Here is an 18538-nt window from a genome sequence, read left to right as displayed (position 1 = left end):
GGACCTCTGACCATTAGGTCCAGTTGTGACCGACTCTGGGGTTGCGGCGCTCATCTCGCTTTATTGGCCAAGGGAGCCGGTGTACAGCTTCCGGGTCATGTGGCCAGCATGACTAAGCCACTTCTGGCGAACCAGAGCAGCGCATGGAAATGCCGTTTACCTTCCCGCCAGAGCGGTACCTATTTATCTACTTTCACTTGACGTGCTTTCAAACTACTAGGTTGGCAGGAGCAGGGACCGAACAATGTCACAAAGTCGCGGGGATTTGAACTGCCAACCTTCTGATCAGCAAGCCCTAGGCTCTGTGGCTTAACCCACAGCACCACCCATGTCCCTATTTTATTGAATAAGATGTCCCGATTTTCATCGGGGAAATGTTGGAGGGTATTTTATGGTACAGGCTTTTTTCCCCCAGGATCACTCAAATAAGTATATGGTGTTTCTATATCATGAAAAGTTCACCCTCAGAAAAAATCTTGAGCAAGTTTTTTGGGTGCTCTTCCAGATGAGGCTGTTGTCGTATACTCGCCTTGCCTTATTCACTGAATTTTTCACAGAGCCCGGTTCGTAAACTGCTCCTGTTCATAAAACAAGCTGCCTTTAAAAAAGAAAGAAAAAGCGGAGGCTGCAATTCATTGTCGTGTCACAAGTAAAATATATATAATTTCACCAAAAGAATCCTGGCAGGGGGAACAAAGAACAACTTGGGAGGGGGCGATGCCTCATTTGCCCCACCCTGGCCACAGTGCTAAATGGACTGCTTTCGTTCAGCCAAGTAACTTGAGTTCTTATTTAGTATTTTTCTGTTGTGAACCCCCTGTGACCTTCTGAGAAAGGGTGGCAAATAAATTGAATATACGAATAATAAAATAAATACGTCACTCTTTATAATCTCAAATAACCAGAAAGTGAAGGAATATCTGTCGAGCCTTAAAGTGTGTACACAACGAATTCTTATTTGCATTTCCTCCAGATTTCCATCTGCTCATTTCCATTCTCTCAAAACGAAGAAACACCTCCTGTTTAAGCATGTAGGTCATTGCTTGTGCCAAGCTGTGGCATAACAGAACGATGTGAATTCTGGAGATAAGACCCTTTATGGCACCAGATTTGTTCTGGACCAAACATGTCAGGTGGAATAAAGGGCTTGGAAACTAGATGAGACAAACTTTTGATTCTTCTGAAGAAAGCTGTGGCTCAGAAGTCCTTCAAGTACTGAAAACTATGACCCTTTACATTTTCCCTCAAGTTTGCTAGAACTGCCTTGCTGCTGGTAAATCTGCAAATCTTCTTACTTTTATCTCCTGGCCTCAGTGCTATCGTTGGAGGTACAGGTGGCACTGGCGACTTGGAGTGCCTTTGACCAGCTTAGGCTGGTTCTCTAGCAGTAGCCCTTTTTGGAGAAAGCAGACCTAGTCTCCTTTACACAAGCTGCATTCACATCCAGGCAAGATTACTGAAATGTGTTATACTTTAAAAACCCTTTTTGGAAACTCCAGCTGGTACAGAATGCAGCCAGTTTCCCTTCCCGCCACAGCAGTACCTATTTATCTACTCGCACTGGCGTGTTTTCAAACTGCTAGGTTGGCAGGAGCTGGGACAGAGGAACGGAAGTTCACCCTGTTGCGGGGATTCAAACTGCAACCTTCTGATCGGCAAGCCCAAGTGGTTCAGTGGTTTAGACCACAGCGACACCTGTGTCCTGTATTCCCAGTATAAAATATGCACAAGCCAAGAGAGAAAAGGTGAGACCACCTTTACAGATCAAACTTTTCCTAGATATGTTGGGAAGTTGTTTGTCCCATACAGAGCTCACCAACTTGCAATATCATTTTGCTAATTGCTTTAGGGGAACTGCAAACAGCAAACTAAATAGAGTAATCATTTATTTATACATGTAGGGAACCCCACCCTTCAATAAGTACCCAAAACCAAAAGATAAATGTTGGTGGTCATTCTTAGTGAACAGTTTTACAATACCAGTTTAAATGACGATTTGACCAAGCAGCTAAATCTTTCTTTACAGTCCCGAAGGATCATAATTCTTCTAGCCTAGTTGGGATTCAGAAGTGATTATGTTAATGCATAGGTAGCTCAATGGCTTTGCCGTCTGTTGAAAAGCAAATTGTAGTTGCAAACATCCCTGTGTCTCAATCCGAGTTGTGACATTCAATATTTTCTGACTTGAAATGATTTATTTTGAGGCCAGAGACTGCACCATATTGATTAAGTCCCAACACAACTGCTGGTAATGATCTTTCAAGATGAGATAAATAGAAAATCATATCATCAGCATAAAGTGCAATTTGTGGGATGTATTTTCAGTTGGCTGTCAGCTCTCATGGTCAAAACAACATCTGCTTTTAAGGTGCACAGAACTGCCAAGAAGAGGAAAACCCCAATGGGTACCCCTATTCAGTGCTTTTTTAAAAAAGGAAAATAGTTGCTGATACAGTGGCACCTCAGGTTACAGAGCTTCAGGTTACAGACGCTTCAGGTTACAGACTCTGCTAACCCAGAAATAGTACCTCGGGTTAAGAACTTTGCTTCAGGATGAGAACAGAAATTGTGCGGTGGCAGAGGGAGGCCCCATTAGCTAAAGTGGTGCTTCAGGTTAAGAACAGTTTCAGCTTAAGAACGGACCTCCGGAACGAATTAAGTTCTTAACCCGAGGTACCACTGTACTCATTATGAAGTTGTTACAGTAAGTGCCACACTTTTTAACAAAAGGAGGTGCTAGTACTGCGTACCCTTAAGCACTGCCCCATTTGAAAGAAACCTTTGGGATGTCCACCCATTGATAATTGATTGCTTTAAGACTGGTGATAGAAAAAACATACTAAAATCTAAGCACTGCATTCCACATGGAGTGCTGCAACAGCCTCTGCCAATCTGGTTTCCTCCAGATGTTTTGGACAACAACTCAGCATCTTCTGGCTGAGGCTTTCGGGAATTGTTGTCCAAAACATCTGGGAGGCCCCAGGTTGGCCAAGGCTGTATGTCCAACTCTGCCGAATGCCTTGTCAGCATCTGTTGACAGGAAGGAATAAGGGAATTGGGTTTTGTTTCACTGAATAAATTATGGAAAGTGTCCTCCTGACAGAGTCCATCTGCTGCTGCTAAGAAGTAAGTCCACCTTGAGTTGTTATGCATCAACAAATGTATTAATTCAATTTGCAAGGACTGCGATAAATGTTTTTGCATCTTGATTCACCGAAGCAATATGTTTCTAGATGAGTCTCTAGACCTAAGATATTATTATTAAGATGAAGTATGATGGAGAGAGAGAGAGAGAGAGAGAGAGAGAGAGAGAGAGATGAAAGGCCTCTCCAGACTGGAGGGTGGGGTTTTTTTGCAAGTGTATTCTGCAATGTATCATTGACACAACAAGAATGCATTAGTGGTGAATTTTACTGGACTGTCCACATATAATTCTGCTTTTTTCAGTTGTTCTGCATTGCTTCCCCAAAATTACTGCTGTTAACCCGAGCAACGCGGTCCAGGTCTGGTCCCGAATCCAAGGGTTCCGCGAGGAGTCAGTCCGACAGGGCCAAGGCAGTACACAAGGCAGGAAACCAGGCAAGGTCAGGCACAGGGTCTCAGGCAGGTTCTAGCAAACAGCAATGTTGCTCCCACAACCTGGGGCGGGGCCCGACAGCCTTTTATCTTTGTCAGGGTAACGACCAGTCCTGATCCTCCGGTGACTCACCTCCCTGTCTCGCCCAAAGGCGAGCACTCCTCCTGCGAGTACTCAGGTCTCTCCTTCTCTCAGACCTTAGTCTCTGCAGTTTGGGAGATGTCGGTGGGTTACTAGACCACCTCAGCCTCTCCTGACCCAACTGGTGGTAGAGCAGCTGTAAGTGATTGCCCGGCTGAAGGCAACAAGGTCATCCCGCATCTGGAGCCAGGGCAGGCTCAGGCCCCGGACTCAGCCCAGCTGGTGCTTGTTGCAGGGGAACCTGTGCAGACTGGGGCTCTTCAGAATCAGGCCCCAGACCCGGTTCAGATGCCACCTGAGGCAAAGGACCGGTGCGGACTGAGACTCCTCTGGTTCCGAGTCCGAACGCGAGTCCCAGGCCATCACAACTGCATTTTTGTCATCTGAAGGGGCACCGTTGCACTTGTTGGTATCCATCTGTCATGACAATTGAGTGTGCCTTCTCTCTGGGGCACAAGCCTGGGCAGTGTGCATGGAGGTCCTGGGCTGCCCAGAAGACAAGACTCCCCTCTTGGTCTCACTGATGTGGGCCAAAGAAAAGCAGAGAAATATATTTCATATAATCATATAATCATAGAGTTGGAAGAGACCACAAGGGCCATCGAGTCCAACCCCCTGCCAAGCAGGAAACACCATCAGAGCACTCCTGACATATGGTTGTCAAGCCTCTGCTTAAAGACCTCCAAAGAAGGAGACTCCACCACACTCCTTGGCAGCAAATTCCACTGTCGAACAGCTCTTACTGTCAGGAAGTTCTTCCTAATGTTTAGGTGGAATCTTCTTTCTTGTAGTTTGGATCCATTGCTCCGTGTCTGCTTCTCTGGAGCAGCAGAAAACAACCTTTCTCCCTCCTCTATGTGACATCCTTTTATATATTTGTCACCAGCCTGGCCACAGGAGTGATACAGGGTGCCATGCAAATGCCTTTGGACTCCACTCTGGATTTGTGTAGGATTTACTCCTTAGAGAAGCCTGAAATATATGCCCTGGGCATGGGGCCAAGCGCTGCCATTGGACTTATTCTTAACCTTGTTAAGCATAGCAATTTAATTTGCTCACATTGTAAATGCTTGTACAGTGGTACATACGCTTCAGGTTACATATGCTTCAGGTTACAGACTCCGCTAACCCAGAAATATTGCTTCAGGTTAAGTACTTTGCTTCAGAATGAGAACAGAAATTGTGCTCCAGCAGCGCAGCAGCAGCAGGAGGCCCCATTAGCTAAAGTGGTGCTTCAGGTTAAGAACAGTTTCAGGTTAAGAACGGACCTCCGGAACCAATTAAGTACTTAACCCGAGGTACCACTGTATGCATCACTATGTTTTTAAATTTGATTGGTTGGTAACTGAATTCTAGAGAGTTCTCTAGCAATTCTCATGTGATTGGTTAATGCTGGTTACATGGGAGGTATCTAGCGAAGGAGAGACTCCATTTATGTGAAGCCAGATGACTGTGTCTTAGAATCCACTGTGAACACTGCTAAGTTGAATAGAGTGTTGGAGGGCTTCTCCTCTGCTTGAAAAAAAGAGAGCAAAGCTGCAGGTGACGGTAAAAGTGGAAATCTCTCATAGGAGCTGCAAGGCATGGCCTAACTGAGATACGGAAGGCTGAGGGCTGAGCTCCGGAAAGAAAGGAAAATACAGTTGTTTGGAAGTTAGAAGAAGAGACTAAACTCATGCTTGGTGAAGCATGTGACTGTAAATATTACGTTTTAATTATTCTATAACTACAAGTTTCTTCAAGTAAAGTTTATGAATGTTCACTCTGGACATTGGTATAATTTCCAAAGAAGGATGTCAATCATATAAATGATTTCAGCTTCTTAGCTGCATTTTCACTACCATCATTTCAACAAACCTGTGCATATTAGAATTTTGCACTAAAATGCTTATGAAATTTCATGAGGACTTGAAAACAATATTGCAGACTGATGTCGAAATGTAAACTTGAGATGGGAAAATAAGAAACTGAAATTGTTGGACTTGCCCACCCCTCCTCCTTGGTTCACACTCAGTGGCTGCCTAAGGACCCACACTGACAACAACAAATACTAGCATTTCAAAGGAAACCCCTCTATGCCTGACAAGGTGTTATTTTCCAGCTTTTTTACGGTAATTTGACTCTACCTGAGGTGCAATTTTGTTTGACGTTTTGCATGCGTTGTGTGTGGCTCTGTAACAGCAATTCAGAGCCTTGCCAGATCGTTCTGTGTCTCTGTGATGGGTCAGGTTCAGGCATAGACAGTTGTGTCGTATTCAGCAAAAGCTTTTGTTAATGTCGTCTGACTCTGTGGCTGCCTGCCTGCCTGTTGTCTAATTTAATAGAAGCCACAAGTCTAGCCTGTTGTTGCTTATGCAGTCTACATGCCAATATTCTCAATTTATTTTAGAGGAACGACTTCACTCAAGTCAGCTGACGGTCAGGTTTTGTTCTAGATCCGTGCTCAGTGAACTTTTTAAGTATGAGAAAGGAAGGCTGAGGGACGGGAGCTGGAATTTTCTCCAAAAATTTCCTCACACTCCCCCCCAAAAACTTGTTCATTTGGTTCCACTTCCCATCCCACCACAAGAAAGATATATTTTTGCCAAATACATGACCCTGCCCTCATTCTGAATAGTCAAGCCTATTCACAACTAGTTTGCTATGACAGAAATGGACAGGTGGCCCCAACGAAGCAAAATGCATTGGTGTTGAAAGTCTTAAATGACTTGGGCCCCAAAAATCTGAAAGATCACTACCATCCTTAAAGGTCTTTTTCAGTGTTAAGATCAGCAGAGGGGTTTGTTCCGCCACCCCCAGAAGAAGAAGAAGAAGAGTTTGGATTTGATATCCCGCTTTATCACTACCTGAAGGAGTCTGAAAGCGGCTAACATTCTCCTTTCCCTTCCTCCCCCACAACAAACACTCTGTGAGGTAAGTGGGGCTGAGAGACTTCAGAGAAGTGTGACTGGCCCAAGGTCACCCAGCAGCTGCAGGTAGAGGAGCGGGGAATCGAACCCGGTTCACCAGATTACGAGTCCAGTGCTCTTAACCACTACACCACACTGGCTCTCAGAAGAAGAAGAAGAAGAAGAAGAGGAGGAGGAGTTTGGATTTGATATCCCGCCTTTCACTTCCTTTAAGGAGTCTCATCCGCTCTTAACCACTACACCACACTGAAGGGAATACTGACTCTGACACACAGATGTCTGTACTATGAGCCAAGGTTTCTCTTCCCCTTTGCTAGCCCGAAGACAGCACTCTTCCATACAATGAGACTGCAAAACTGCAGGGCAGAGCTGTATGGAGGTCCTCGATCATGCCCAATGGGCACAGAAAGCAGTCACCTTGCTGAAAACTCAGTGGGTCTGGATCAGGTCAGTGCCTGGATGAGAGACCAGCTGCGAACTCCATTCACAATCCCTTTTGCTCTATGAAGAAAAAAGGGAGGATATAAATCTACACAACAATAAACAAACAAATAAATAACAACTACTGATCATAATACTTAATGATTAAAAACAAATACATTTCCAGTGAAGCTGTGGCCCCTAAGGCTTATGCTTTGATTTCTAATCACCCCAGTAAGAAATTGGAAAGAGAGTCAGTTCACCACATTCTGTTATTTACCTAATAAAGGAGAGATTCGATAGCAAAATCATTTCATGCTCATTCTTTGCACAATGGTCTTTTGTTGGCAGCTCTTTGTTAAATGAAAACAGCGATGCAGAATGCCAGTCTTAATTAAATTTAGAGAGCGAGGGTTCTTTGGTGAAATAATGCAGAGAGACCACTGAGCCTCCTATGAAATAACTTGTGAACACAGCTTGTGTTCTGCAAGTGTAATCCTATCCCTGGTTGCCGTCGCAAAACCTCCCTCCAGCAGTCTGAGGCTGGTCCAAGTGTGTGATGGAGAAACTCCCAAGTCCTTTCATTACTATCGCATATGTGATTTGGCCAGATCTCTGTTGGAGCACTGCTGGCTGCTATGAAGTGCTATTATGGGTGGTAAAAGGGAAAGGACCCCTGGATGGTTAAGCCCAGTCAAAGGCGACTATGGGGTTACAGTGCTCATCTTGCTTTCAGGCCAAGGGAGCCGGTGTTTGTCCACAGACATCTTTCCAGGTCATGTGGCCAGCATGACTAAACCGCTTCTGGCTCAATGGGACACGATGACAGAAACCAGAGCGCACGGAAACACCATTTACCTTCCCACCATAGCAGTACCTATTTATCTACTTGCACTGGTGTGCTTTCAAACTGCTAGGTTGGCAGGAGCTAGGACGGAGCAACTGGAGCTCACTCCATCGCAGGAATTTGAACCGCCGACCTTCTGATCAGCAAGCCCAAGAGGCTCAGTGGTTTAGACCACAGCGCCACACACATCCCTGATGATGATGATGATACTTAAGCAGTTTGCCTTTGTGTCTAGCTTGATGTGTTTTCATTTTGTGGCCGAGTAGGTATTCAGAGCTGTGTCTCCCTGGCCCTAATCCAGCACTTCAGCTGCTAAACCACACAAATTCTCTGGCTGCAAACAAACAAATACAAGCTGCAGAACAACTCAGGGCACTCAAAGCCAACAACTCAGGGTGGCAGAGTAGGAGATGGGTTGTTCTGTCTCCTTGAGAACAAGCCACCAAGCCAAACCTGTTGTGTCAGGATTTGCCGATCAGAAGGTTGGCAGTTCGAATCCCCGCAATGGGGTGAGCTCCCTTTGCTCAGTCTCAGCTCCTGCAAACCTAGCAGTTCGAAAGCACGCCCGTGCAAGTAGATAAATAGGTACCTCTGTGGCAGGAAGGTAAATGGCGTTTCCATGTGCTCTGGCTTCCATCACGGTGTTTTGTTGTGCCAGAAGCAGTTTAGTCATGCTGGCCACATGACCCAGAAAGCTGTCTGTGGACAAATGCCAGCTCCCTCGGCCTGAAAGCGAGATGAGTACCACAACCCCATAGTCGCCTTTGACTGGACTTAACCGTCCAGTGGTCCTTTACCTTTTTTTTTTTACCAGGTTTGGAAAACTTGGAACAGAGTTAGCCCATGGAGAGCTATGAAGACACATGCATTGGGCAAGCAAAATTCCAAAGCAAGGAGTTGCCAGGAGGAAAAATAATCGAGGGTCTTGAGTTGAAACAAATACCCACCATTATACTGCAGGGTCTGTATATCACAAGGGCTGTCTTAACTGCTAAGTACTCCTATCAATTGGGTAAGTACTGTATTTTTCGCTCTATAAGACGCACCAGACCACAAGATGCACCTAGTTTTTGGAGGAGGAAAACAAGAAAAAAAATATTCTGAATCTCAGAAGCCAGAACAGCAAGAGGGATCGCTGCACAGTGAAAGCAGCAATCCCTCTTGCTGTTCTGGCTTCTGGGATAGCTGTGCAGCCTGCATTCGCTCCTAAGACGCACACACATTTCCTCTTAGTTTTTAGGAGGCAAAAAGTGAGTCTTATAGAGCAAAAATATGGTAGTTTGTCTAGAGTATGCATAAGAGTTTGTCTAGACGAGTAAGTATGAGAGCAATCCTTCCTTTTGTCTTGGCCACAGATGACTTGCAGGGTTGGCCCAGGTTGAGCAAAAGAGCAGAATCTGCTCTTTTTATATAAATCTCACTAAATAGCATTGTGTTTCTAAATGTTTCTAAAGTTTTTTTTCCCCTTCTGGGCCAACAGCAGCAATAACTGTCAAAACGCGCCATAAAAATGCTGTTTTCTTCCTGCATTTTGGCATTCCTTGATCTGTAGTGCTTGGTGTTCGCTGAAAGCCCTCAGGGCTAATGTCTCTCTTGTTCTTTGTTTAAAAAGTAACACGAGCTTTCCTTTTCTTTTTTTAAAACAACCTCCTATCTGAACAAGAAACAATAAAAGGCTTGAAAACTCTATAATGCTGCCAGCGTCCCAAGGTGTAAAATATGCCAGCTTTCTACATACACACAGCTCAGCCTCTTTATCCAAACTGGCAGGCAGACTTCAAAAACATTCAGATGGGGATTTTGATGAACAAGAAGGTTATTTATGTGAGACAGTCTTGCAGTTAAGCGCACATCCAAAAGTTAACTGTTTCTATGAAACAGTATAAAATATTAATTTTTTAAAAATACTGGTAAAACCAATAGACTTTTAATCAGGTGATATATGTTGTTGTTGTTTAGTCATTTAGTCGTGTCCGACGCTTCATGACCCCATAGACCAGAGCATGACAGGCCCTCCTGTCTTCCACTGCCTCCCACAGTTTGATCAAACTCATGCTGGTAGCTTCGAGAACACTATCCAACCATCTCATCCTCTGTCGTCCCTTTCTCCTTGTGCCCTCCATCTTTCCCAGCATCGGGGTCTTTTCCAGGGAGTCTTCTCTTCTCATGAGGTGGCCAAAGTATTGGAGCCTCAGCTTCAGGATCTGTCCTTCCAGTGAGCATTCAGGGCTGATTTCCTTAAGAATGGAGAGGTTTGATCTACTTGCAGTCCATGGGACTCTCAAGAGTCTCCCCCAGCACCATAATTCAAAAGCATCAATTCTTCGGTGATCAGCCTTCTTTATGGTCCAGCTCTCACTTCCATACATCACTACTGGGGGGAAAAAGAAGATACCTCTTATCATATGTGGTGGTTGTGTAAGGTAATAAAAAACATCCTGGGAGATGATGTATAATGAAATGAAGAAAATGCTTCAAGCAACTTTTGTTAAAAAATCAGAAGCTTTTTTATTAGTAATTATAGATATCCCAAAGCAGCAGAAAAGACTATATATGCAACAACAGTCGCTCAGATGCTACTGGCTCAGAGATGGAAAGAAGAAAGAGTCCCTACCAGACAGGAAGGGCAAACCAAGCTGATGGACTACACCTAAATGGAAAAGCTGACTTGAAATCTCAGGAACCAAGAGGATCAAAACTCTAAAAAAGGATGAGAAAAACTCATAATCTATTTAAAAGACCACTGCAAGCAGATGAAAACATTGGCAGGATTTTAATCTCATTTGTATTGTACCAAACACTATGGATAAGATGGATATAAAATATAGAATATAGAATATGGAATAATGTTGTTGTTGTTTAGTCATTTAATCGTGTCCAACTCTTCATGACCCCATGGACCAGAGCACACCAGGCCCTCCTGTCTTCCACTGCCTCCCACAGTTTGGTCAAACTCATGCTGGTAGCTTCGAGAACACTGTCCAACCATCTTGTCCTTTGTCGTCCCCTTCTCCTTGTGCTCTCCATCTTTCCCAACATCAGGGGCTTTTCCAGGGAGTCTTCTCTTCTCATGAGGTGGCCAAAGTCTTGGAGCCTCAGCTTTAGTATCTGTCCTTCCAGTGAGCACTCAGGGCTGATTTCCTTCACAATGGATAGGTTGGATCTTCTTGCAGTCCATGGGACTCTCAAGAGTCCCCTCCAGCCCCAGAATTCAAAAGTATCAATTCTTCAGCGATCAGCCTTCTTTATGGTCCAGCTCTCACTTCCATACATCACTACTGGGAAGACCATGGCTATAACTATACGGACCTTTGTTGGCAAGGTGATGTCTCTGCTTTTTAAGATGCTGAATATGGAATAATATGCAGTTGTAAATGTTGACAATAGGACCCGTGGAGGAGATGGGGGGAAGTTTTGAGATTCGGAGTAATCTCTCTATATGTGGATTTGGGTTGTTATAAACTTTTATTTGTAAAATCAAATAAAAATTATTATTTTTTAAAGGAAGAAGAAGGTAATGAGGACTCCCCCCCCCCCGACCCTTTTACAATTCCAGAATTGCATCCAGCCTCTGGCTCTGCTGTCCAGAGCCTCTCTCCATCCCAACCAGCTTGCTTGCTTGGCTTTTTCCATCCTCTTTCCATCTGCAGCTGCATCCCTCTCTTTGCAGGCTTCTTTCCTCCCTCAGCTCTTCCCCCCTGCACCGTCCCTCTGCACCCACTGTTCCAGCCACCCTGCCAACAAAGGGGTTTGTTCTTGGCCAGTTGAGTGAATGTCAACTGGATGTCACATAGAGGAGGGAGAAAGGTTGTTTTCTGCTGCTCCAGAGAAGCGGACACGGAGCAATGGATACAAACTACAAGAAAGAAGATTCCACCTAAACATTAGGAAGAACTTCCTGACAGTAAGAGCTGTTCGACAGTGGAATTTGCTGCCAAGGAGTGTGGTGGAGTCTCCTTCTTTGGAGGTCTTTAAGCAGAGGCTTGACAACCATATGTCAGGAGTGCTCTGATGGTGTTTCCTGCTTGGCAGGGGATTGGACTCGATGACCCTTGTGGTCTCTTCCAACTCTATGATTCTATGATTCTATGATTCTATCAGAGGAGCTCCAGGTCACACAGCAGTCAAGCATTTTCTGTTGCCGGTTTCTCCTGTGTGCCAGTTGAATTTTTCCCTCCTCCTTCTTTTTTTTTTAAAAAAAGCAGGAAGCAGCTGAATTCTGCACTAGTGCGCGCACACAGAACACCAGTCCTTTCTCGTGTTGATTTTCTTGCCCAATTAGACATGCCATTAAATTGCAAGACCTAAAGGACAGTAAATTCAAAGCGAGGTAAATAAATGCAAAGGCATTGCCACGCTCCCCCGAGTGTATTTAAATTGACACTGCCAAGAATAAACACATCTCACCTGCCAAGTTGCTAATAACTTCTCAGGGTGTCAAAATGAAGTTTTTTTTTTTCCCAGCAGCGTATGATCTGGCCTATTTATGCTGTTTCTTCATTTTGCATTCCCGGTTCCTTCCAGGACCCATGCAAATCAATGTGTCTGTTCAAATGTTATTTCTTTCTCTCTCCCCACCCCCCCACCAAAGAGCGTTTGTTTAATTTTTTTAACAGAAGAATCATAAAAATAAATGAACAATCCCCTTCGTAGAGAACATCGATAGTTGTTCTATAATTATATTTCAACATGCAAGCATTGATAACATTTATTAACTTCCCCCTAAGACCTAGGTTGTTTTTTTAAGTCATTGCATGGCTCACAGAGCAGAATCTGGCTCCTTGTGTTGGCATCAAATGGAAAGCACCCATGTATCTGTAAAGTAAGGTTACCAGATTTTTTTTCAATGAATCCGGGGACACTTTAATTAATTAATTAATTACTACACGTTTGGGATGTTGACGCTGCAGCGATGGCAGTGGCAGAGGGGCGGCCACCGCCTTAACCTCAACCACCACATTTCCACTTCCTCTGAGGTTTCTATCTGCTTTCTCCATGAGCCTGGGCAGCCCCTGAGTTGCTGGTTCTTCGGTGATGGCGTTGGTGGGGAAGCATTGCCACACTGCCTTTCAGAGCATCGCCATCCCAACTCCTACTTGCGTGCAAGCAGGAGGGGGCAGGGATCGCTCAGGCATCATGATGCCTCCCTTCCCATTGGAGCAGCCCCAATCCCATTCCTACTTGTGTGCAAGCAGGAAGGGGCGGGGATCCCTCAGTTGGGAAGGGAAGCTTCCCGTTCCTAACCAATAGATCCCTGCCCCCTCCTGCTTCCACACAAGCTCTGATAGGCAGCATGAAGCCTCCCTTCACAGCTTAGTTGCTGGGGTCAGAGAAGTTGGAGGCAGCCACCTTAGTAGCATCTTAGAGCTCCTGTACCACCATCATATGGGGACTTCTGAGCAGCTCCTGAAGCCAGCCAGAGCCAACTGCTCTGGGCTGCTGAGACTGCTGCTGCTGCTACATTTCCTGGGGACATTAGATGAAATCCGGGGACATTCCGGGGATGGAATTTGTCCGGGGACTTATTCACAAATCCGGGGACTGTCCCCTGGAAACGGGGACATCTGGTAACCCTACTATAAAGTGATCCTGGGATATTATCCCTTGGCTAATTCTACCACACCGAGCAAGCTTCGCATGCAGTTCCCTTTGCCAAATCCTAGTCACTCAGCCTCCCAGCATAAAACCCTCCTGCAATTTCCAGTGTTGGGCCAGCTCCCTATGAGCCACAGCTAGCAGATAGTTGGCCCAGTCTGTATGCAGAACTCTTCCGAAGGATATGTGTAGACAAGATGGCCAAAGCAGCCTCTGGAACCAGCGTCTGGGTTGTAATTTCTGAGATCATCCACCCAAATCATCTGTTTGTAGTTTTCTCAATCAATGAGTCTAACTCCTTGCATTCCCTCCGACCCTTAGGTGAGATGGTCGTATTGATCTGCATCTTTAGCAGTCATGATTTGGCACTTATATAGAGATGACGTTCAGAGCAGTTTCTCATAGCAGAGCAGATGTAGCACACAATAGCTATTGTTGTCAAACTGCTTCCCATTCACCACCTGGGATGGATAACTCCAGGTCTGCTTTTGTTTTCCTTTCCATTGTGCCCACGGACAATTTTAGTGATGGCTGCCACTTTCCCATACAGGAGCGAGTGGCACTGTGGTCTAAACCACTGAGCCTCTTGGGCTTGCCGATCGGAAGGTTGGCAGTTCGAATCCCTGTGACCGAGTGAGCTCCCATTGTTCTGTCCCAGCTCCTGCCAACCTAGCAGTTTGAAAGCACGCCAGTGCAAGTAGATAAATAGGTACAGCTGCGGCGGGAAGGTAAATGGCGTTTCTGGGCACTCTGGTTTCTGTCATGGTGTCTCGTTGTGCCAGAAGTGGTTTAGTCATGCTGGCAACATGCCTGGAAAGCTGTCTGTGGACAAATGCTGGTTCCCTTGGCCTGAAAGCAAGAGGAGCGCCACAACCCCATAGTCGCCTTTGACTGGACTTAACCGCCCAGGGGTCCTTTAAAGGTAAAGGAACCCCTGACCATTAGGTCCAGTCGTGACCGACTGGGGTTGCGGCGCTCATCTCGCTTTACTGGCCAAGGAAGCCGGCGTACAGTTTCCAGGTCATGTGGCCAGCATGACTAAGCCGCTTCTGGCGAACCAGAGCAGTGCACAGAAACGCCGTTTACCTTCCCGCCAGAGCGGTACCTATTTATCTACTTGCAATTTGACGTGCTTTCGAACTGCTAGGTTGGCAGGAGCAGGGACCGAGCAAAGGGAGCTCACCCCGTCGCGGGGATTTGAACCGCCGACCTTCTGATTGGCAAGTCCTAGGCTCTGTGGTTTAACCCACAGCGCCACCCGCGTCCCTTTACCTTTACCTTTACTTTTACCACCAGGGGTCCTTTACCTTTTTTGCCGGAGCACTTTCAAATTGGGCTGAAATACCAAATATATGTTGCTTTCATTGAAGCTTGCTGGACTATTCAGTTTGGCACATACCCGTTTTTGTTTCCCCAATGCTTTAATCCTGCGGTACTTAAATATGCATAGGCATTGGGCGAATGTGGGAATAGCACATACCAGCTTTTTTAAAAATGAAAAGAACAGAATTGACTTATTGCAGAAACCCCCATTGTGTTAAACCGCTGCATGCTTCTCGCCCCCATTTCTCAACATCTCCTCTTGATTTATCCCCATCTTAGATTTGTTGCCTCTCGGGCAACTATTGCCCTGGGATAAAATAAATAAATGAAATATCAACTCTGCCAGGGCTTTCCCAAAGTGGATCTCAGAAAGGGGTAATGACAGATAGCGACGAACACTTCCCACAGATAAAAGCAAACAGAAGTAAATATTTTATCAGCCTAGTGCAAGGGATGGCTTAATTTATTTTAGTGGGGTAGTTGGCACTCTTGCTGGGTAAAACTAAAAGGCACCACCCACAAGCTGTTTTCCTAGATTAGAGAACCTATAATTTATAAGAAATCTCTGATTAACTGAATGATGCATAAACAATTGATTAATTAGATGAGTAAAGGTAAAGGGACCCCTGACCATTAGGTCCAGTTGTGGCCGACTCTGGGGTTACGGCGCTCATCTTGCTTTATTGGCCGAGGGAGCCGGTGTACAGCTTCCGGGTCATGTGACCAGCATGACTAAGCCGCTTCTGGCAAACCAGAGCAGCGCACAGAAACGCCGTTTACCTTCCCGCTGGAGCAGTACCTATTTATCTACTTGCACTTTGACGTGCTTTCGATCTGCTAGGTTGGCAGGAACAGGGACTGAGCAACAGGAGCTCACCCCGTCGCGGGGATTCGAACCGCCAACCTTCTGATTGGCAAGTCCTAGGCTCTGTGGTTTAACCCACAGCGCCACCCGCGTCCCTACAAATTAGATGAGTACATACGCTTTAAATTTGCATATGAATAAAGCTATTGTTCTTTAATTGTTCTGAGGTGCTTTTTAGATGCTGCAAACACTGGTACCATCTTAGAAGAGACATTCCAAGTTTTGTGACAGAGGAGGAATGCCACTTCTAAGGTGCTGTCTTTCACCCAGGGTTTTAGGAAGTGCTTGTTATCTAAAACTCTGTATGCCTACTTAATCTAAATTCTTGTGTTTAGCACATGCACTATAAATCCCTGCTGCCCAACTAATAGAAGGTTCGTATTCTCTGTTAGTTGACTAAATAAGTTTCCGAGCACAATTCAAAGTGTTGGTGCTGACCTTTAAAGCCCTAAATAGCCTCGGTCCAGTATATCTGAAGGAGCGTCTCCACCCCCATCGTTCTGCCCGGACACTGAGGTCCAGCGCCGAGGGCCTTCTGGCGGTTCCCTCACTGCAAGAAGCCAAGTTACAGGGAACCAGGCAGAGGGCCTTCTCGGTAGTGGCACTCGCCTTGTGGAAGGCCCTCCCACCAGATGTCAAAGGGAACAACAACTACCAGACTTTTAGACGACATCTGAAGGCAGCCCTGTTTAAGAGAAGCTTTTAATGTTTGATGCATTACTGTATTTTAATATTGTGTTGGAAGCTGCCCAGAGTGGCTTGGGAAGCCCAGCCAGATGGGCAGGGTATAATAAATTATTATTATTATTATTATCATTTACATAACCTCAACATTTCTCCAATGAAAATAGGCCATCCCATTCCATAAGGATAATTTTACTATTTATACCCCACACATCTTGCTGGGTTGCCCCAGCCACTCTGAGCAGCTTCTAACATCTATAAAAACACAGTAGAACATTAAACATTTTTAAAGCTTTCCTATACAGGATTGCCTTCTGACAGCTTGGGGGGTTGGATAACTCCATACCCTGCAACATTACTCCGAAGGAAAAGTGGGACATCCCAGGATCAAATCAGAAACTGGGACGGCTTCTCTAAATCAGGTACATCCCTGGAAAATAGGGACAGTTGGATGGTCTGTAAATATTGCAGCCTTGAAAACTTGCATCCTGGAATAGCAGCCATTGAACCTGAGGAGCAAGAGATTGTAAACTTGTACTCTGAGAACATAGATGGAAAGGAAAAATGCAATGTTGTGCCTTGGCTTGCCTCATTACACAGCTGGTAGGCAGAATTTGGTTTCCAGGGCTGTAAATTGTGCAGGCCTAAATGGTTGGAAAAGCTTCTCATATATACATACATACATACATACATACATGTGTGTGTGTGTGTGTGTGTGTGTGAAAGTTTTTTTGACATACCATTTCCAACAGTAATTACACATATTTTTACATCTTATTCAATATTTTGACTTCCATCAGTCCAGTCTGAAAATTTCCCCATCTAATCTCTTAGTATACATTTCTTATTTTCCCTGTTACATTTAAAACTCAAAACCCATATCTCTATTCTTTATCTACTTTGGAGCACTTCATATATTTCTCCCTACAAAACTTCTTGTAGTCCTACTAGCGCAATTTGTTGATTACAATTGCTCTTCAAATAGTTTGTATACTTCTTCCAGTCTTCTGTAAATCTCTGTTCCCGCAGGTTTCGAATCCTTCCTGTCATTTTGTCCAATTCTGCAGGGTCCATTATTTTCGTCTGGCATTCTTCTTTCATCAGAATTTCTTCTTGCTTCCATTTCTGGGCTACGGAAAAGCTTCTCTTGTTCCATTTCTCCTAAAGGCACAGGAACAGATCCAGTTAAAAAGGAGGAGTGGCGCCTCTATACTACCATGAGAGAGTTGCTTTCGCCGCACCCGAAATCCAACACATACCCGCAGTGGGATCTGAATGTGCTAGACTTGCTCAGAACAGGTCCATGCAATCTGTTGCATTGCTCAGTCCCGGATACTTCTGAGGTATGCAAAACCCTCCTAGCTTCTTTTGCAATACTGTCCAAGGGGAGAAATTCCTTTCGCCCAAACTGTCACCTCATATCCTGCAGTAGGAGGTCTCGGTGCTTCTTATCGCTCCCGTTGCATGCCCAAACTGCATTGACTTGTCTGAACATGATCCAGCCCTGCTTATTTTAAAGCCACTTGAAAAATAATTTAACTCACGGACTGACATAGCAAATTACATATGGACGGTGGTGATAATATGTTCTTAGGTAGCAGAGGGGGTTGCAGATGGGAGAAATCGTTTCTGAACGCTCTCCCACGTTAGAAAAATTCCCTGTAAGTTGAAAATGAATGGAATCCAACAGGGAAGGAAGTTCTCCCTGCTGTGCTAATGGTCTCTGTTTAAGTAGGGCTTATCTGGCTTTTAAGGAAGCCATGGTTAATAAAAAGGGAAAGTGGGATTGGAAGCCTCAAATCTTCTCAGCAGAGAATGGAAGCTTGAGGTTGCTGCTACTAGTTCACGTTGCTCCAAACCATGGTTTACCAAGGCACTCATTATCATATCTCAGGTTGCTCCCTCATGCAAAAACATTCAAACAACACAACTCACTGCAGGTTTATTTTTTATTTATTTTTATTAAAAATATATATTCAATTTTACACTATACAGTCATACCTTGTGTTGCATTTGCTTCATGATAGGGATATGGGTGGCGCAGGGACGCGGGTGGTGCCGTGGGTTAAACCACAGAGCCTAGGACTTGCTGAGCAGATGGTCGGCGGTTCGAATCCCCGCAATGGGGTGAGCTCCCATTCTTCGGTCCCTGCTCCTGCCAACCTAGCAGTTCAAAA

The 18538-nt window shown here is 45.1% G+C and overlaps 1 long non-coding RNA gene across 3 annotated transcripts in view; it reads right to left on the bottom strand.

The window, feature by feature from the left end:
- Window positions 1-507: 507 nt before the first annotated feature.
- LOC310667930 overlaps window positions 508-18538 on the bottom strand; it is a 30721-nt gene continuing 12690 nt past the window's right edge. For 2 of the 3 annotated variants that reach the window (XR_014506434.1, XR_014506438.1), the window contains exon 3: window positions 6971-7128. This is a non-coding gene — a long non-coding RNA (uncharacterized lncRNA). Of the gene's footprint in view, window positions 599-6970; window positions 7129-18538 lie in introns of those variants that run through there. The other variant, XR_014506435.1, reaches the window with a different exon arrangement.

This window comes from Podarcis tiliguerta (assembly GCF_965153285.1).
Source record: "Podarcis tiliguerta genome assembly, chromosome: 17".
Classification (NCBI taxonomy): domain Eukaryota; kingdom Metazoa; phylum Chordata; class Lepidosauria; order Squamata; family Lacertidae; genus Podarcis; species Podarcis tiliguerta.
This window is presented reverse-complemented; position numbering and strand designations above follow the sequence as displayed.